The following is a 21,355-nucleotide window of genomic DNA, read 5'->3' as shown; positions in this document are numbered from 1 at the left end:
CTCGTCTAAAAAATAATAATAAAATGAAAAAAAAAAAAGAAATCGAGATCAACTTTTCTATCAGTAAAACTATTGGTCTCTTGTCTCTCTCTTATGAGGGTCAGAAGTTCCAGCTAACACATGTTCCTACCTGGTTATATCGCTGATCATTTCCAGTTCCCGACCTTGGACGTCATGTGTACTAAATGCAATCACCTTTCACTGTCCAGATGCCCTCAATCAGCATGTGTGGCCTTAGATAGAGAAGGACCCCCAAGTAGCTGGCCTCTCTCCTTTATCATTTCATAATGGGTCCAGAAAATGAGACAACCTTTCATCTCAGTGTGTCAGCATGTTAAATGCCGAATGAGAAGCTCTCTAGCATGGTGAGTGTGAATCCGGAATTTCCCTTCCCAAGCTCGTTTTATTCTCTGTTGTGTCCATTTATGCTAGATGGGGTATACTACTCCTATATCCGTCTGCTGACTTCCACGCACTGATGTCTCCCATCTCAACAACCACTTGTGTCACATTTTCCACTGACATTTTAGGAAGAATCCAAACACTGGTTTGGGGCATCAGGTTTTGGGATGTTCCAGGTGTCAAATTCCTGCTTTTGTCTGAGAGGTGACGGGTGACTATCCTATCAGTTCTCAGTTGCAGGGGACAATTTCAGAGCAATGTCAATAACCAAAGACTGAAGGGTCAAAAGTTTGAGAAAGGAATAGAGGAAAAGAAGGAGCTAGGAAGAGAGAGTAGAGGGAGCAGAATCACCTCAGAGCTAAAGGAAAATTAATTGCCTATCCGTCAATCCATTTTCCCCCCAAATACTTATTGAGTAACTACTTGTGATGTTAATAGTGAGTGTCAATTTAATTGGATTGAAGGATGCAAAGTAGTGTTCCTGGGTGTGTCTGTGAGGGTGTTGCCAAAAGAGATTAACATTTTTTTTGTTTTTTTTCCGGAGACGGAGTCTCGCTTTGTCACTCAGTCTGGAGTGCAGTGGTGCGACCTAGGCTCACTGTAACCTCCGCTTCCTGGGTTCAAGCAATAGGAGATTAACATTTGAGTCAGTGGACTGGGAGAGGCAGACCCACCCTCAATCTTCTTGGGCACCATTTAATCAGCTGCTAGCATGACTAGAATAAAGCAGGCGGAAGAATTTGGAAAGAGCAGACTTGCTGAATCTTTTGGCCTTCATCTTCCTCCCATGCTGGATGCTTCCTGCCTTCCAACAGCAGATTCCAAGTTTTTCAGCTTTTGGACTCTTGAACTTACATCAGTGATTTGCCAAGGGCTCTCAGGCCCTCAGCCACAGACTGAAGGCTGCCTTGTCGGCTTCCCTACTTTTGAGGTTTTGGGACTTGAACTGGCTTTCTTGCTCCTCAGCTTTCAGACAGCCTATTGTGGGACTTCACCTTGTGATCTTGTGAGTTTATTCTCCTTAATAAACTTCTCTTCATATATACATCTATCCTATTAGTTCTGTCCCTCTAGAGATTCCTGACTAATACACTACTGTTTGCCAAAATGCTAGGTACTGAAGCTACAGTAGCATGTCAGTCAGGATCCCAGCAGAAAAGAGAGGGTACACTTTAAGAGAGGTAATTGAAGGGACTATTAGAAAAGTTGTAGGCAGAGCAATGGTGGGAGATGGGGAAGACCCAGGATAGCAATAACAGGAAACTCTTACCTCTGCTGAGTCTGAAGGGGCAAGAGGAGGCAAGGACTAAAGGAACTAGGGAAAGAATGTAGTGTAGAAATGGGGCTTCCAGATAGCTAACCTGGTCCTTGGTAGAGGAATTCAGTTACTGCCAAATCTTGGCCCATCCTTGAAGAATCTGGGGGTAATAAATACCCGGAACGTTGATGAACCCAAAGGGAAGCCAGAAGGTAAGAGTCCAAAGATGCAGCTCTTAGAGATAAAGAACTGAGGCATGGAGCAGGGTGGAGAAAAACGGAGAATGGAATGGATCAGGAGGAAGGGGAGGCTATGGTTTGAATGTGTCTTCCACAATTTGTGTATTGAAAACTTAATCCCCAGTGCAACAGTGTTGAGAGGTAGGACATTTAAGATGCTTAGGTCATGAGAGCTCAGCCATTGTGAATGGATTGATGCTGTCATCTTCAGAGTGGACTTGTTGTTTCAAGAGTGGTTTTGTTATAAAAGCAAGCTTAGCCCTCTCTTGCTCTCTCTGTCACTCCTGCTCTCTTTTCTTTCCACATTTCACGATGAGATAAGGCAACAAAAAGGCCCTTGCCAGACGCAGGCACCTCAACCTTGGACCTCCCAACCTCCAGAACTCTAAGAAACAAATCTCTGTTTTTTTTATTTTTATTTATTTATTTATTTATTTTTTGAGGTGGAGGGCAATGGCATGGTCTTGGCTCACTGCAACCTCCGCCTCCCAGTTTCAAGTGATTCTCCTGCCTCAGCCTCCTGAGTAGCTGGGACTACAGTCGCACACCACCATGCCCGGCTAATTTTTGAATTTTTTTATTAGAGACAGGGTTTTGCCATGTTGGCTAGGCTGGTCACAAACTCCTGACCTCAGGTAATCTGCCTGCCTCAGCCTCCCAAAGTGCTGGGATTACAGGCGTGAGCCACCCACTCGGCCAAATCTCTGTGTTTTTTTTTTTTTTTTTTTTTTTTTTTTGATTGCTTAGTCTCAGGTACTCTGTTATATCTGTTATAGCTACACACAATGGACTAAGATGGATTTGCAAATATCCAGCATATGTGGTAAACGAGATAGAATTTGTTCAGGGTCAAGAGTCTGGGTCCAATCACATCAATACAGGAACCTGGGTCCAAGCCCATCAATATATTAAGTCAAGGAGCATTTTGGTTTTTACCAACAAAGTGGGTGAGGAGGTCTTCTAGTAGATAGGAGCTCTTCTCTGAAGTTCTCCTGGAGTAGGTAGGATCAATGACTGAACCTCTAGTGACCCAAGGATGCCTGGTTCATCTGACCCTCCCTGTATGGGGGCCTTCCCTGGGCTGGACCTGACAGCATCTACTTCTGCCTTTTGACCTTGGCTCTGGCTGGTCTGTATCAGTGGCCTTCCCTGAACTGAAGTTCTCAATCATCACCATCCCCCCAACAGGGTAAGGAAGACAATAGAGGGAAATTCTTTTCATGAATAAGAAAGAAACTACTTGCAAGCTCTCCTGGGGATTTACTAGAAACAATGGAAAGCTAATTTCAAAAACACACTTATTTATTCATTAAAGCCGATCCCCCAAGGATTCTCCCCCAGGCAGCACTTTGTTGGCCTATTTTATATTTCATGTACACTTGGGAGTAATAAAATTGCAACTTTAAAGACATCCCATAAGTCTGTTTTTTTCCATTTCTTTCTGACATTCTTTGAAATCAGTCTAATTAGCTGAGATATCCTTGAATATCTCTGTAAGATGGGAAACTGTGTAAGTCTGGGGACCCCGGGCTAGGGGTTGAGCCTTATTAAGAGAACACCCTGCCTCTCAATTTCTTCCTGCAATGATGAGTGTCCCCTTTGGGAAGTGTAGAGAAGGTGAGAAAGGTTAGAGGACAAGAACATTTGCAAGATTGAATCATCTGCTATTTAATGGAAGGGGAAACAGGATGGAACACTGGAAAGAGCATTGGCTTTGGAGCTAGACTTGGGTTTGACTCTCACTTCCACCATTTACGCTGGGCAATTATTGAACATCTCTTTGTCTCCATTTTGCTCATCTCTAAAAGGGAGAGAGTAATGAGTATGTCCTAGGACTGTCTGAGGACTAAATGGGATGAGGAATGTCTAATATAGAGTCTGGTGCCCTCAAAAATGGTCAGTTCATTTTCCTTCCCAGAAGTCAGGAGCTCAGCGTCCTGGAAGAGCATGAGCAATATGGAGATGCCTCTGGTTTGGAAAGATGACTAGCACTTGTGATAGTTTCCTGGGGCTTCTGTAATAAAGTATTGTACACTGAGTGGCTTAAAAAGGGAAATTTATTGGCTCACAGTTCTGGAAACTGGAAGTCGGAAATTAAGGTTTCGGCAGGATTGGTTTCTTGTGAGACCTGTTGTGGGGAATGGCCCCCATGCCTCTCTCGCCGCTTCCGTGGGCTCAGCCGTTCCTTGGTTTGTAGATGGCGTTCTCTCTGTGTCTTTTCATGGTCTTCCCACTGTGCATGCAGGTTTCCGTTGTCTAAATTGCATTTTTTATAAGAACACCAGTCATAGTGGATTAAGGTCCACTCTCATGACCTCATCTTTACCTGATCATCTGCAGAGATCCTATTTCTAAACAAGGTCACAGTCACAGGTACTGGGGATTAGGACTTCAGCATCTTTTGGGGGAACCCACTTCAATCTATAATAGGAGTCAACAGCCTTTTTCCTACTAGGGAAGGAAAAACCACATGTTTCTTCCTGCACATTCATGCGACTCATTTTAAACAACTTCCCTGGTCTGGGGCCCTCTTGGCCAGAACCCAGTGTTGCATTCTGGTCAGGAGGATACAATTATGAATATAAGGGGTAGGGTAGGGTCATGAAAGGTCATATTAGGCAAAGGAAGCAACATGTGTGCTTCCCAGCAGGTGGTAGGAGAAACCCTATGTTGCTGTGGCCAAGAAAATTATATGGAGGTGTCCTCATGTACGAATTAAGTATTTGAATGGTACCTACCTGATAGCATTGTTGGAGAATTAGAGAAGTTATGAAAAGTGCTTAGTCTAAAGCCCACCCCAAGGTCAATATTTAACAATGTTACATATTTGTTTTCTTGCAAATAGCTTATTAATGGCTGTTATGTTTGACTCGTCAATAAACATGTACAATAATAATTACAGCAGATATTATTAGCAATTTAGAAGCAAGGCATTGTATACTTGCTCCTTATTATCTCATTAAATCTCTACAATCACGGCGGTGAAGTAGACATGATTATTTCTCTTTTATAGCTGTGGAAACTGAGGCTTAGAAAGACGGAGTGATTTGCACCTGGAGCTCCCCTTGTCACTGATGTAGAGATTTAAATTCAGAACTCATTTGTTCTATGTTGGGTCACTGTGTAACACTGCCTCTTTCCATTGCAAGACAATGTAAATTCCAACTTGATATTACAGAAAAGAGATCTGCACCAGACTCTCCAAGTGGATGCAAATGATTATCGATGCTGAGATATTAATCCTTTCGATCCTTGGAGGGACTTGGTGTTGGGAGCAGCCAGAACCCTGGGGCTCACTTCCCATGTGTATCCTCATGAGAAAAATTGAGAATCCCCATTCCAGTCACTGGGAGGAGGTCACCATGGGCTGAAGTGGTCAAGGGAAGCTGCAGAGAGGACTTGAGTTGGAGTTTGTAGGGTGTGCGTGAGATTTGGGTGACTAGAGAGGTGTCAGTGGAAGACAAGGCCATAGCAATGGCATCCAGGTGGAGCTCACATAACATGCCTGGGTAATTAAACTGCTTGAAGTGCCAGAGAGATGTCTGTGAAGAGATTAAGTGGGAAATGGGGTGGCTGGGCATAATCAGGGTTTGCTCAGAGAAGCGGAACCATTAGGAGTGGTTTATTCCACGGGTTAGCCCTGATGCAGTCATGGGTGCTGTTGGAGGAATCTATGCAGGGCTGTTGCTTCTTGAATCTGATGTTGGGCCTGCTGTTTCCATAGGTCAGATGTTGGCAGTTGGGAAGAACGGCTGGATAAGAAGTAGGAAAAAGCAGAGCAAACAGGGAGCTTCAAGGACCGAAACTCTTAAGAACCATTTGACTCTGTCTCTCACCACTTCCAGCCTCAATGACACGGTGACATATAGAAGAACTGATGCCCTTTGCTTTGAGCTGCACAAAAACCTGGCCCTGGACTTGGAGAAGCTGAAAGACAGGACCCAGCAGGAGCCTGAGGAGCTGCAGGCTGCTAGCCTGTAGACCCCGTGCTATGTTAGCCGCCACAGCTGGGACCATTCTGACCTTCAGAGCCTGGAAATGGCTGATCCCTCATGCCTGCTATCCAAATATCATGCAAATTTCTCTGATGGGCAACACTAACATGAAACTCTTTGGGGAAGGGAATTGAGGAAATACAGTTCCAAGATTAGCCAATTTAACTCAGCATAAACCCATCACAGGGTTTGACTATAGACTTATAACTTTTTTCTGTAGGCAATGAAAACAGAATTTTTTGAAAAAGGCATCCATTTGATGAAATTGATATTTTGGGGAAGATTAATCTGCTGTGTAAAATATAACAGGTTGGAGGAAGATGAAAATGGAGAGAGTAGAGTGTAATTAACAGTTTGTTGGAGGCCAGGCGCGATGGCTCACGCCTGTAATCCCAGCACTTTGGGAGGCTGAGGTGGGCGGATCACGAGGTTAGGAGCTCGAGACCAGCTTGGCCAACATAGTGAAACCCCATCTCTAATAAAAATACAAAAAATTAGCTGGGCATGATGGTGCACGCCTGTAATCCCAGCTACTCGGGAGGCTGAGGCAGGAGAATCCCTTGAACCCAGGAGGCAGAGGTTGCAGTGAGCCGAGATGATGCCATTGCACTCCAGCCCAGGCGACAACGTGAGACTCCGTCACAAAAAAAAAAAAAAAGTTTGTTGGAGTAGTCCGGGTGTTGTTACCAGGGCACCTATGATGAAATAACTGGGAGAGTCCTTTTTTCTGCCTGATTTTCTTCAGTCCCTTTATCTATAGGCACAACTGCTGAAGAAACCAGATGGCCTGGGATGGCAACAGAGCTTCTTTACCCTTGACTGGGTACTAGAGAGAAGTAGGACCCCACAAGTGGGCACGAACTGGAACTGGCAACCCCCAGTTGCCTTCAGATCATTAACACATGATTATAATGCTAACATTCCCTGCCATTTTGTGAACACGGGTTGTATGAAGACATAAGTTTATGAATTGCCTCTGCACACCTAGAGTCCCACCTGTACATGCTAACATTCCTCCCTACATGCACCCCCCAAACGCCCTGCTGCCTGCCCCAGACCTTACACACCCCATGCCTTCTCCTGCTTGGGGAGAAGGTGCGTTTAGAGTGAGAGTCCGCGTTCTCCCATCTCTGGCTAGTGAACAAAACCAGATTGCTTTTTACAATTGATGTTCTTTCTTTACTACCAATACAAAGTAGGGAAAAAACTCAGTTTACCAGCGACAGTATGAGATTATAGAGATCTGAACAGGAAAACATGGAAATCAGGTGTCAGATTTTAGAAACATTCTAAAGGAGGAATTGATAGAACTTGTTAAGCAGCTGAATTGGAGAGTGAGGGCAATGACAGAATCCAAAATGCGGCCGGGCGTGGTGGCTCACGCCTGTAATCCCAGCACTCTGGGAGGCCAAGGCAGGCGGATCACCTGAGGTCAGGAGTTTGAGACCAGCCTGGCCAACTTGGTAGAAATCCCACCTCTACTAAAAGAATGCAAAAATTAGTTGGGGGTGGTGGCAGGCACCTATAATCTCAGCTACATGGGAGGCTGAGGCTGGAGAAATCGCTTGAACCCGGGAGGCGGAGGTTGCAGTGAGAAGCCACTGCACTCCAGCCTGGGCGACAGAGGGAGACTCCTTCTCAAAAAAAAAAAAAACCAAACAAAACAAAACAAAACAAAAAAATCCAAAAGCTTCTGAGATTTTTGAAATTTACTTCACAAGGGTTGCTCTTTTGTATGCACCACACCAGGTGCATAACCAATGTACATTAAATACTTTTCAGGTGGCTAATTGATTAAGGGACTCTTTCTAGCCCAGATGATGAGAAATGTGACCCTTGATGAGAAATAGCCATTCTATTCTAATAGACTAAAGCCATTCTACTCTACTGAAACACAGTACAGTATTCAGAGAATTTTTAAAGTTTGTAACAGTTGAACAGTGTAAAATTGCAGCACAGCAAAGCGAATGACCGTCTTGGAGTATTGATAAAGGAGGAGGAGGAAATTTCGCTGAGTTGTTAGTGAACTTAAAAACCGAAAAAAGAAAAAAAAAAGAGTTGTCAGTGAACTTGTTTCTGAGGACTCTTGTCTGTAGGAGGTGGTTGAGTCTAGACGTCTCCTGCAGAAAGATGGTCTTTCCCCAGGTTTTATGCTTTAAAGGTAAAGGAAGGAAGAAACATTTATGGAAATTGTTCTTTTCTTAATTTTAGATCACAATTCTTCATCTTTGTTTCTTAGATTCTTTTGAGTTTCAGGAAAGCTGTAAGGTTTCTCAAGTGTTTTGCAAATGTGTTGGTGTTTTGTGAGGTGTTAAATCAAATTCATAGGAGACCATTGATTTGGACTGAGCTCCTGCACTAGACCCCAACAACCAAACCAAAATGGAATCACTGATGCTAAATTTCCGCTTCACCAAGCTGAAAGCAAATTGTTTTAAGTGACCTTCTGAGAAATCAGGCAGGAGAGATAATAGCCAAATCTCCAAACAGGCCAATTTCGGCCGGATGATAAGGAAGTCCCTTCCACTTAAATACTTCCAAGGAAAGTAACCTGATGTTAACCAACTCATTTCTTATATTATGCAGTTTCCTTGTTCCTGCTCAGCTTCTTTATAAAAGCTGGCTATTCTGCCATGCTTGGCATAGCACCTCTTTATTTTTAGACGAGATGCTGCCTGATTCATGAATCGCAAGTAAAAATCAATTAGATTATTTAACTGAATTTGTCGAAATGTTTTTTGACAGAAGACATGAATTTTTTCGGGGGGAGGGTGCAGGAGGGATGTAGCTTTTATTAGATTTTTAAAGGCATCTTGTTTCCAGACAGGTGAAGAATATTTCCCATAGAGTGAGACCACTGAGTGTGGCTACTCACTCAACCCTTACTCAGCTTCATTTCACTTCCAAGTTTTGATCCAGGAACTGGGACCTGTGGGCATAGAGGGAGAGAAAGCCCAGGAAGTAATGGAAACAAACTACAGACAGAGCAAGGGCCAGCTTCTGACAGCTTCCTCCTTTTTCTGTCCTGCTAAGTGAACACAGTATGCCAAGGACAAGTGGAGAGGCTGAAAGACCTGTTTATTTCACAAGGGTTGTTCTTTTGTATGTACCACACCAGGTGCATAACCAATGTATGCTAAGTACTTTTTCAGGAGACTAATTGATGAAGGGACTCTTTCCAAAGTTTCTGCTTGGGTCTCAAACACTAAGTCATCCAAAAGCAAGCCAACTGCCCTGTCTCAGATGTTGCTTCCTGCTTCTGATTATAATCCCCTGTGCCAAGCTTACTAATTGGCGTGTTTGCCTTGAGTTCGTTTTATTCTAAGCACTGACTGATCACATGAACAGCAGATCAGTTCTAACAGGACTGCAGTGCACAATTGCTACTTTTTGGCTTCCCAGCATCTTCATCCACTTCCTGGTTGTGCAGAATCCTCTATTCTTTTAAGTGGAAAACAGGCCTCTACCTTCCACTAAATAAGCTGGAATGGAAAGATGATGTTTCCTCTCCCATCCCTCTGACATCAGGATAAAGGCATACGACCTGTCTGGGCCAATCAGACACTCCCACCAGGGACTTCGACCCTTGAGGGACACAGAGGCAGACAAATGATGAGGTTTAATTCACAGCCATGGAGTGGGTTTAGCAGTGGCAGCTGTGTGGCTTCAGTGTCCAGTGGTGGGGCCGTGTGTAAGCTGGTGGTAGTAGGACTCTGGCAAGCTAGTTTCTACTGGCTAGCTTCCCTGGATACATGCTACTTTAAAATCATGTTTCGCCAGCCCTTCTATCCATGTTGCCAGCAACCTGATATCCTTCCAACAGATACCTTTTTGCATAAATCAACCAGATTTGGTTTCTGTTGCTTGCAAACCCTGAACGATATAGGAAAAGACAAAAAGATAGTCTCTCAAGCCCTTTGAATAATCTTTACCATGAAGCATGGATAGAAATGGAGGTGCCAGCCCTTGAAACGACTCCTGTAATGGTTAATTTTATGCTTCAATGACTGGGCCACAGAATGCCCAGATATTTGGTCTAATATTATTCTGGGTGTTTCTGTGAGGGTGATTTTTGATATGACTAATGTTTAAAGTAGATTGTCTTCTGTCTTAGTATGGCCAAGCTGTTATTGCAAAGCACCATAGTCTGGGTGGCTTATAAACAGCAGAAACTGGCTAGACATGGTGGCTCACTTTTGTAATCCCAGCAATTTGGGAGGCCAAGGTGGGTGGATCACCTGAGGTCAAGAGTTTGAGACCAACCTGGCCTACATGGTGAAACCCCATTTCTACTAAAAATGCAAAAAATTAGCTGGGCGTGGTGGCAGGCATCTGTAATCCTAGCTACTTGGGTGGCTGAGGCAGGAGAACTGCTTGAACCTGGGAGGCAGAGGTTGCAATGAACTGAGATTGTGCCATTGCACTCCAGCCTGGACAACCAGAGCGAAACTCCATCTCAAAACAAAAACAAAACCAGCAGAAACTTATTTCTCACAGTTCTGGAGGCTGGAAGTCTCGGATCAGGGTGCTGGTATGGTCAGGTTCTGGGGTTGCAGTACCTCTTCTGGGTTACAGACTGCCAACTTCTTGTATCCCCACATGGCGGAAAGCGAAAGAGTGCTCGGGGTCTCTTTTATAAGGGCACTAATCCCACTCATGAGAGTGCCACCCTCATGACTTAATCACCTCCTAAAGGCCCCCCTCCCTCCTGATACCATCTTCCTCGGGGTAAGGATTTCAAAATACGAATTTTGGGAGGACACAAAACATTGAGTCCATAACACTTTCCCAAATGTGGATGGGCCTCATCCCATCAGTTGTAGGCCTGGTCAGAACAAAAAGGCTGACCTTTCCACAGATAACAGGGGATTCCTTCTGCCTGACTGCCTTTGGTCTGGGACAGCTTTTTTTCTGCCTTTTGACTCGAACTACACCATCAGCATTCCTGGTTCTCAGGCCTTCAGATTCTACTGGAAACACATCGTTGTCTCTCCTGGGTCTCCAGATTGCTGACTCACCCTGCAGATCTTGGGATTTGCCAGCCTTCATAATCATGTGAGTCAATTCCTTATAATAAGTCTCTTTATATGTCTCTATATATCTCTTTCGACATCTATACATCACGATCTATATATATTATCTTCTATTGGCTCTGTTTCTCTAAAGAACTCTGACTACTACAACTCTCCATTGGACTGCTTTGTTAAGCTGTCTATCTGGCTGTTAGGAAGGCCTAACAGCCTAATGTAAGGGGATCTCCTGGTGGGTAGGGTGCAATATTTCAGACTGGAGTCTCCCCTACAATAAGGGATGAGTCACTTGGGAAAAAGGTGGAGTTGCTGTCCTGACCTTCTGGCGAAGTGCTGCCACTCTCTCTTCTATTCTCTCTCTCTTTGGTGATAATGTTGGTAGAAGATCTTCGTGCAGACAGTTTTCTTAAAATTTAGACTGTTTGACAAGAAGTGCTTTCTCCTTTGGGCCTAAAAGTATTGTATATATTTCTGTCTCTTCTTTTTGAAATGAATCTTTTAATGCTTTGAAAAAATGCCAGCAATAACAAAAAGCAAATACTTATTGTAAAAAGAAAAATTCAGAGACTATCACAAATAAAATAAAAATCACCTGAATATTTTAATTACATAATTCTTTCTAGACATACTATCATTCATTCATTCAATACATTCATTCAATGATGAAGGCTTACTATTGCCCAGAGGATTGATTTTCAACAAAACACACATGGTCCTTGGCCTTACCTTATGGAGCTTATGGTTTATTGGAGAAGACTAACATTCATCAACAGGTGCCACATGGCCATGTCTCCCACACAGGTGGACACGTACACAGGGCACAGGTCTTACAGTTTCTAAAATGAATTTCTTATTTATAACACTGCAAACTCATCTCCCTTCTCAAATATTTGTTAGGTCCCACATCACCAGGCAGCAGACTAAAATCAGTATTTTCTCTTATCTTCTCCCAGATTGTTTTTTTAATCGCAAAACTGTGCGAGATGATGAGAAAAATAAGAAAAGCTATCCAAACCATTTCTGTTACCTTAGTGAGTTGAATTATCTGACTCCCAGCAATGTGAATCCCCACGCCTATATTTTATTTCACCCAATTCCCTCTGCAAGTGCTACACTTTTGCTTAGTTTTGTTTTCTTTGTTTGTTCCTTTGATGAGATGGAACAATCTAGCCATTTCACTATTGAGTAAAGTGATCTGGGGCTCTGGAGAACTGTTCCCAGGCACCGCCCTGAGAGGGTGAGCTGTCTGTGAAGGTCCTCTGGCCATGTCCTGAGCTTCTTCACTTTTAACAAATGCCTACCGATATGGTTTGGCTATGTCCCCACCCAAATCTTATCTCAAATTGTGATCCTAATAATCCCCATATGTGAGAGGGTCCTGGTGGGAGGTGATTGGATCATGTGAATGGTTTCCCGCATGTTGTTCTTGTGGTAGTGAGTGAGTTCTCATGAGATCTGATAGTTTTATAAGCATCTGGCATTTCCCCTGCTTACACAGTCTCTCTCTCTCTTGCTTGCCACCATGTAAGGTGTACCTGCTTCCCCTTCCACCACGATTGTAAGTTTCCTAAGGCCTCCCCAGCCATGTGGAACTGTGAATCAATTAAACCTATTTTCTTTATAAATTACCCAGTCTTGGGTATTTCTCTTTCTTTTTACTTTCTTTCTTTTCTTTTTCTTTTTTTTTTTTTTGAGACGGAGTCTCGCTCTGTCACCCAGGCTGGAGTGCAGAGGTGCCATCTCAGCTCACTGCAGCCTCTGCCTCCTGGGTTCAAGCAATTCCCCTGCCTCAGCTTCCTGAGTAGCTGGGACTACACACTACAGGTGTGTGACATCATGCCTTGCTAATTTTTGTGTGGTTTTTTTGTTTGTCTTTGTTTTTTCTGAGACGGAGTCTCGCTCTGTCAACCAGGCTGGAGTGCAGTGGCCGGATCTCAGCTCACTGCAAGCTCTGCCTCCCGGGTTTACGCCATTCTCCTGCCTCAGCCTCCCCGAGTAGCTGGGACTACAGGCGCCCGCCACCTCACCCAGCTAGTTTTTGTATTTTTAGGTAGAGACAGGGTTTCATGGTGTTAGCCAGGATGGTCTCGATCTCTAGCCAGGATGGTCTCGATCTCCTGACCTCGTGATCCACCCGTCTCGGCCTCCCAAAGTGCTGGGATTACAGGCTTGAGCCACTGCGCCTGACCCAATTTTTGTGTTTTAAGTAAAGATGGGGTTTCACCATTGTTGGCCAGGCTGGTCTCGAACTCCTGGCCTCAAGTGATCCACTTGCCTTGACCTCCCAAAGTGCTGGGATTACAGGTGTGAACCACTATGCTTGGCTGGGCATTTCTTTTTAGCAGTGTGAAAACAGACTAGTACACCTACCAACAACTGTAATTATTGCATATAGGCCTCAGTATCTAGCCTAAAGTCCCACACCAGATGTCCTTTTTGGAAGAAACCATAGAGTGAATAGGGCCATACAAATTAAGAGGGAGGTCACTGGGGCAAATAAAAGCATATTTAAATAGGAAAACAGAGTCTCACTATAGACATAATCCCAATCCTAAACATTTTGAACACAGCAAGACAGTAAATCATTATTTTTTGGTCAAACAATTAAACCTTATGGCAAGTTACATTCTCAAAACAGAAGTCCCTCTATTATAATTTGTGCTCATAAAATAATCTAGAAAGAGACTACTGTCAAAAAGAATGTGTGTATGGAACCAGGAATTGGGAAATCTAGATTCCACTGCCAGTCTACTTTTCAATAATTTATTTTGTGCATATAGCCAAGTCCTTAATCCAAGTTACCCACATTTTTGGTAGCTCGTTGTCTTGCTTTGTCTTGTTTTTACTTCTAGAATGTGAGCAATAACACTATGTTACTGTTATCAGAGGTAAGAATAATATATAGAAATTTGGAAATATCACTTATGATAGTACTTGAGAAGTAAAAATTCCTAAACCAAATCGCACTATTTGCTATCAACATTTCTAGACAGTTATCAAAACCTAGCCCCTATCTAGCATATAACAGAGAATTCAAAATTGTATTCCGCAAGTGTTCAAACTTGTTTTTGGATCCTCTATGGAAAAGACCAGCTTCTCAGAGGGGCCAAGTATTTACTTGAACTTTAAAGAGATTCATTGTGTCTAAGTGTTTGCTTCTCTGGGAGAAGTAAGGAATTTGGGCTACAAATGAAAATATTTTTAAAAATTAGCATGGACTTTGGCATTAGAGAATACTGGCATTGGAGAATGGGTCAAAATTCAATTCCACTATCCTATTTGTTTGTATTACATTGGGTAAATTATTATTTAACTTCTCTGAGCCCCAATCTCTTCACATGTAATGAGAGTAAAAGTAGCCTCCTTATAGATTACAGGAAGGATTTGCTGAAGTCATGTTTATAAACGCCTGGTAGGTTTCCTGCTACATACTGGTGTGCAATGTCTGTGGTTCCCTTTTCTTTTCCTGCATGAGTTTTTGTTTTTGTTTTTGTTTTTGTTTTCGTGATGGAGTCTTTCTCTGTCACCCAGGCTGAGATGCAGTGGCACGATCTCAGCTCACTGCAACCTCCACCTCCCGGGTACAAGCAATTCTCCTGCCTCAGCCTCCCGAATAGCTGGGACTACAGACGTGTGCCACCATGCCTGGCTAATTTTTTATATTTTTAGTGGAGACAGGGTTTCACCATGCTGGCCAGGCTGGTCTCAAACTCCTGACCTCATGATCCACCCACCTTGGCCTCCCAAAGTGCTGGGATTATAGACGTGAGCCACCTGTGCCCAGCCTGTAGAGGAGTTTTCAAACAACACCAGAGGCTTAATTAAGGATCATAGAAGAAATATTGGTCTATGGGTAGAATTAGGTGCTGTCTTAGTTCTTTGAGCTGCTGTAACAGAATATCCAAGACTGGGTAATTTAAAAAGAACAGAGATTTATTTCTCACAGTTCTAGAGGTTAAGAAGTCCCAGATCAAGGCACTGTCAGGTTCAGTTGTCTGGTGAGGGTCCAATCTCTGCTTCCAAGATGGTGCCTTGAAAGCTGCATCCTCCAGAGGAGAAGAATTCTATGTCCTCACATGGCAGAAGGCAGAAGGACAAGGAGGTAGCTTCCAACTGTTACAGGTACTCCATCAAGTCTTTTTATAAAGGATTAATCCCTAATCCCATTCATGACCCACATCCTCCAATACTCTTGCATTACAAATTAAGTTTTAACATGAATTTTAGAGGAGATGAAAACATTTAAACCATAGCAGATGCAAGATACAGATACACGTCTGTAACTTGAAAAAATGTGATATCAATGAAAAGACTAATCATGCAATATGATTAGCTAATATTGCTAATATAGCTAACATAATTAGCTAATATTAGGTAATATTGGCCAACAAAGAGGAAAATTGAAATTACATTTCAGAAGTTCATAAAAATGAAAAAATTTTAAAAACAGTTAACTTTTAATACTGAGGACTAACAGAAGCCACATATATATATATACACACATATATATATACACACATATATATATACACACACACACATATATATATATATTAGTTTCTTCACTCTAGGCTTCACTGAACTGACTGAATAACCAAATGAATTTCTTCACTTTTCTTAACTTAGCCTCCAGATGGGAGGATAAGGGGTTCATTCTATTTTGCTGGGCAGTCAATGCCATGTGTTTGGGGATTCTTGGACAGAAGACTGGTACATCTGAAATACTGTGTTGACAGAAGTAAATCAAACATTAAAACCTTCAATGCTCTGTTCCTCACTTCATTTTTTTAAAGTGGCATAGGGCATTTCTGGTGAAACGTAACACATAATTCACTGTAAATTTCTTGAAAATTATTTTTGTAGGATAAAATATTATGTCATTGTGACTGCCACTCTTATTTTAACATTTTACTTGGAAGACAACCCTCAAATCTACCAACCAAAAAATAAATGAATTGGTCTGTCTTTGGGTAGATAAAAAAATAGAAGAATAAAAGGCTAGAAAAATGACCCAGGGGAAAAAAACTACCTATTTCCCTCCTAATTCTTAAACTGCCCACGCTATGAACAGCAAAGATTACCAGTGATGGCAGCGGCTGCTGTCACCATGCCAGCTGTAGCAGGGAGGCATGGCTAGGGCTGCACACTCCATGAAGCCAGTGGAAACCCTGCCCCTTCTGAGTTGGGACAGGAGCTCCCCGTCCTGCCGCAGCTGCCCAAACCGCAGCTGCAGACCCAGGCCGACCTCCTGCTCTACGGAACAGGCAGGAGCTCCGCCCTCCTGGGCCCAAGTACAGCCACCCAAACTGCAGCTGTGTATCCGAGCCTCCCTGTACTCTTGGGGGAGCTGGGAACAGGCAGGATCTGCCCTCCCAGGTGCAGCTGCAGCCTTGGCACCTGTGGCAGCAGACCTGGGCCTCCAGGTCCAGGAAGCAGGCAGGAGCTGGGGACAAGCGGGAGTCCTGACCCTTCAGAGTTGGCAGGGCAGGAGCTCCCGGGTGCAGCTGTAGCTGCCCTCCCAGGTGCAGGACCGAGGTATCTGTGCAGCCTGCACTCTCAGGTACCCCAGTAAGGACCCCACCCCCATCCCTGCAGGCTCAGGGGCGTCTGCTCCCACTGCCCAGCCTCTCTCCACTCCCAGCACCCACTCCGATCTCAGAGTGGGGTTGGGGCCAAGCCCTGGGGCCACGAATGGCAGCTGGAGGCAGACAGAGTTCTGGGTGGAAGGGGCTGGGGGTTCCCAGTAAGGCCCCACCTTCAGGCCAGGGAGGGCCTGAAGGTTGGGGGCCAAGCTGCCAGTTGTGCAGACTGGAGTGAGGACTCGTGGTGCCTCTTCCGGGCCTGCCCATAGCCACCCATGGACCAATCTGCAGGCACTTCCTCCCCTCTGAGGTCCATAAAAGCCCTGGGCTCAGCCAAAGCGGGCCAGAGGGTGGCTAGAGGGCAAAGAGGTCAAAAAGACTACAGACAGGATGACCAGCTGCAGAGAGGAGTACCCTCTCCACTGACAGCTGCAGAGATGACTGACCAGCAGAGAGGAGTATCCTCTCCTGGGAGGTTCAGAGACCTGCAGAGACTTCCAATGACTCGGCTACAGAGAGGAGCCACCGTCTCCAGGGCCTCCTCTCTGCTAAGAGCTGAACACTCAACTGGACTGGATGACCTGCCTAGGGAGAGGAACTACCACTCCTCTCAGCTGTTCTAACACTAAATAAAACTCTTCTTCTTCACCCTTCACTTGTCTGTGTACCTCATTCTTCCTGGATGCAGGACAAGAACTCAAGCAAAGGTGTCATGGCCACAGAGATTTCAGGCCAGAAAAATTGGCACCCCAGAGATCCTATAACAGCAGGAATATGTGGTTTTGATGGCATTTGTAGGGCATCAGATAAAACAACGTAGTTCTCTTTTCTGGAATTGGTTACTTTAAACATATAACTTCACACTCTTCTCAAGAAAAAGCAGAGAAAGTAAAAAAAGAAGCTGTAGCTCTGCACCAGCCTCCACCTCCCACCCTACCCCAGCAGAGTGAAGGTCTTGAAAACCCAAAAGGCCATATACTGAAAACATGCACACCCACAAGAAGATGATCTGGAGGCTGTGGCGCAGGAATGCCCAAGGCTAGGCATTCCTGAGCTGAGCTTTACTTGCTTGAGTACCCCTAGATAGGCATGTTTGATCACCAGTGTCAGCATAATGCTTCCTCAACCACGGAGCCCACCATGAAGACAAAAGACAAAACCATACTGGGATTGATCAAGAATGATCAAGCCAACAAGCGGGAGAGCAAGTAGGATCTGAAGAAGCTGGTGGCACTGATGTGGCCTGGGCCAAAGCAGTAGAGAGAAGGCAATGGAGAGAAAATGTCGGACCAGCCTTGACTGCATCACACTGGGTGCCATCAACACAGGTTAGTCACATCAACACAGCAGGTTTGTCCTAAATACAATGCATTTTTCCACTGGGGGAAGAAGGGAGATAACCCTGACCTAGACCAACGTCATAAGATAAAGCTTAACATGCTTACCAGACGTGAAATTTCCCATTGCTGGTCAAAGCTAGTGACCAGGAATTTCATGGGAAAACAAGAAACTGGCTCTAGGCTCTTTCTTAGATCCACTACCCAGATGGTAGCTTCCAGAGTCAACTCCATTTGTCCAGAGATGATTGAGTGACAAGAGAGCTAAAAAGTCCCTGAAAGCATGGGCAATGTAACCTGAGGGCCCGTATGAGGAAGACAGGAGTGCCTGGAACTTTCTGGTCATGTACTGCTAGCGCCCAAGTCACTCAGAGTCATTTGACCTGATTTTCCGTGGTGGATCTTGCCCCCTGCAGAGGCAGGGAATTCTGTGGTGTCCTGATTCCCATCACTTGTCTCTACCATCCTTTTTTCTTTCAGGGCTAATGTTTCAAAGCTGCCTCATTAAATTCCAGCCTCTGTATGCTTTGTATGCATTACTTCATTTAATCACCAGCCACCCTCCGTTTTAAAGATGAGGAAACCAAGGCCTAGAGGAAATAAGGCCCTCACCCAAGCTGCTCAGTTAAAGGGACAAAACACAGATGCTGACCCGGGTCAGTTTTATTCCAAAGCCAGTGCTTTGAACCTCAGCACTGTATTGCCTTCCATTGACTGCTTCTTCATTCTGAATTGAAAAAGAAATCTGATCCAAAGGAAATGAAAACAGAAGGAAACAGCCATGAATGTGCACATGAAGTGCAGGGTCATTAGTGGGATAGGGGAAGAGGGGAAGAGGCAGGAGGTCTGTGAAAGATAATGCCTTGGTGATTTTCCCTGATGATCCCCTGCTGTGGTCATTACAGCAGCCACCAGCAGACAGCTGCCAGTAACTGCAGAGTGAACTATTAAAACCAGGGTGGAGACCTCAGATGCTGAGTACCCCAGAGAGGCGCTCCTCATTTCCTTACTGGGAGAGCTGTCTCCCCAATCTGCTTTCTTCTCCAGATTGGGTTTGGCAATGTTGGCTGGCCCCTAGCTGTAGTTGACATCACCTAAACTCTCAGTGATCGTATGCATGGGCAGCCTGGAACTTGCAGGCAGACGGCCAAGTTAGCTGCCTTTGAGTCTCAGCTCTGCTCCTCACTAGCTGTGTGTTCTGGGGTTGATGTCTAAATATCTCTGAATTGTCTCATTATTTAAAAATAGCAACAATAATCCCTACCTTGCAGGGCTGGTGAAAGGATCAACTAATATAATGAATGTAAGGTGTTTAGCATAGTGTGTAGTACATAATGTGGTCCAATCTGATCATCATTCTTTTTTGTGTGAGCAGAAACAGGATCTCACTGTGTTGCCCAGGCTGGTCTCGAACTCCTGGCCTCAAGCAGTCCTCCCACCTCAGCCTCCCAAAGTGCTGGGATTACAGGTGTGAGTCACTATGCCTGGCCACCATTCTTATTACATAGATTTTTAAAAAATTAGTTTGTAATATGTTTTTCCCCCATTAAAGAATTTCATACTCAAGAATGAATTATATGTTCCTTCTAATCAGAGTACAACACTACTGATGCAGCGGTTTGCTAGGACTGCCGTAACAAAGAACCACAGACCAGGTGGCTAAAATAACAATTTTATTTTATCACAGCCCTGGAAGCTGGAAGTCCAAGATCAAGGTTTAGGCAGGGTTGGTTTCTTCTGAGTTCTCTCTTTCGCCTTGCTGATGGCCTTCCCTCTGTACCTGTATGTGTTCTAATCTCTTCTTCTTATAAGGACAGTAGTCAAATTGGATTAGGTCCCACACATATGACCTCATTTTCACTGAATGACCTCTTTAAAGGCCTTATTTCCAAATATAGCCACATTCTGAGGTGCTAGGGGTTACGACTTCAACATATAAATTTAAGGAGATACAATTCAGCCTGTAACAACCTGTATAGTATTTTTGCCAACAGTAACTATCAAGTCAAGGAAATACAGGACACAGAGGAAATTGTTTAAAGTATCATGGGGGAAGTTATTAACAAAATCTAGGAAGAAAAAACTCTACAGGACAAATAAACTGGTCTCTTCAACAAATTGCAATTGCAAGGAAAAATAGGATGGAAACCTAATGACTAAAAGAAACTTCCGAGACCTAGTAAGCAAAAGTTAGGTATGGACTGCATCTGGAGATTTCCTTCTTTCTTTTTTTTTTTTTAGACAGACTTTCGCTCTTGTTGCACAGGCTGGAAGTGCAATGGCACGATCTTGGCTCACTGCAAACTTCACCTCCTGGGTTCAAGTGATTCTCCTGCCTCAGCCTCCCAAGTAGCTGGGATTACAGGGTTTTTTTGTATTTTTAGTAGAGATGGGGGTTTCACCATGTTGGCCAGGCTGGTCTTGAACGCCTGACCTCAGATGAGCCACCCACCTCAGCCTCCCAAAGTGCTGGGATTACAGGCGTGAGCCACCGCGCCTAACCTTGCATCTGGATCTTAACTGGAACGAACTAACTTTTTTTAAAAAGGCACAACATTATGAGATAATCGAAGAAATTTAAACACTGTTTTGATATTGATATTAAGGCATCATCAATTTTGAGGTGTATTAATGGTGTTGTGGTTTAGTGTTTTAAAAGAGCCTTATTATTTGGAGATACGTGCTGAAATATTTATGAAAGCATTAAGAACTCTGGGATCTGCTTCAGTGTGATGCAGGGAGGGAGGAGAAGGGAAACTAGTGTGATTGTAGATGAAATAAGATTGGCCATGAATAAATAACTGTTGAAACTGGATAATCGGTTTGTTATAATGGACTTGCTGTTTTGTACATGCTTGAAACATTGTATTATAAAAAGATTGAAATACATGGAGAACATTTTTCTATGTCATTAAATATTTTTCTACAACATGAAGTTGTTAATGTAGCACTCCATTGTATGGATGTATTATAACTTATTGACATAATTTTTTCATCGTCAAACTGTTAAAGGATTTTTTTCTTTTGCTATTAAAGATATGCAAATCACTGTACACTCTCTAATTGTTTCTTTAGAGTGGATTCCTAGAAATGAAGCTGCTGAGCCCAGAGGCAGGCTTGTATTCAAGCTTTGGTTGCATGCTGCCAAAATGCGCTCCATCAGTGACAGCCCCTTTTCTCTCTTCTTTGCTAACAGTCTTGGGCTCCCTCCTGCATTTCCCATTAGTGATGTAGGACATACAAGCCAAGCTCCAGAATTGATCCTGCTGGACAGCAGTCCCAAAGCATCTCCTGAAAAGAGTGTACTGAAAATATTCCCCATTTGTTTGATGGTTTTCTTTTTCTTTCTTTCTTTTTTGCTATTTTTATTTATTTATTTATTTATTTATTTGAGACAGGGCCTTGCTCTGTCACCCAGGCTGGAGTGCAGTGACATGATTTCGGCTCACTGAAGCCTCAACCTCCCAGGTTCAAGTGATTTCCCGCCTCTGCCTCCTGAGTAGCTGGGATTA

The 21,355-nt window shown here is 43.9% G+C and overlaps 1 long non-coding RNA gene across 1 annotated transcript; it reads left to right on the top strand.

Moving 5' to 3' along the window:
• Nucleotides 1-975: 975 nt before the first annotated feature.
• Nucleotides 976-20,892, top strand: LOC144336356 (uncharacterized). The gene is made up of 2 exons (XR_013408057.1): nt 976-1,408; nt 5,624-20,892. It is a non-coding gene; the product is annotated as an uncharacterized LOC144336356 (long non-coding RNA).
• The last annotated feature ends 463 nt before the right edge of the window (nt 20,893-21,355 follow it).

The sequence above is a fragment of the Macaca mulatta genome, chromosome 17, assembly GCF_049350105.2.
Source record: "Macaca mulatta isolate MMU2019108-1 chromosome 17, T2T-MMU8v2.0, whole genome shotgun sequence".
In the NCBI taxonomy this organism is placed as follows: domain Eukaryota; kingdom Metazoa; phylum Chordata; class Mammalia; order Primates; family Cercopithecidae; genus Macaca; species Macaca mulatta.
This window is presented reverse-complemented; position numbering and strand designations above follow the sequence as displayed.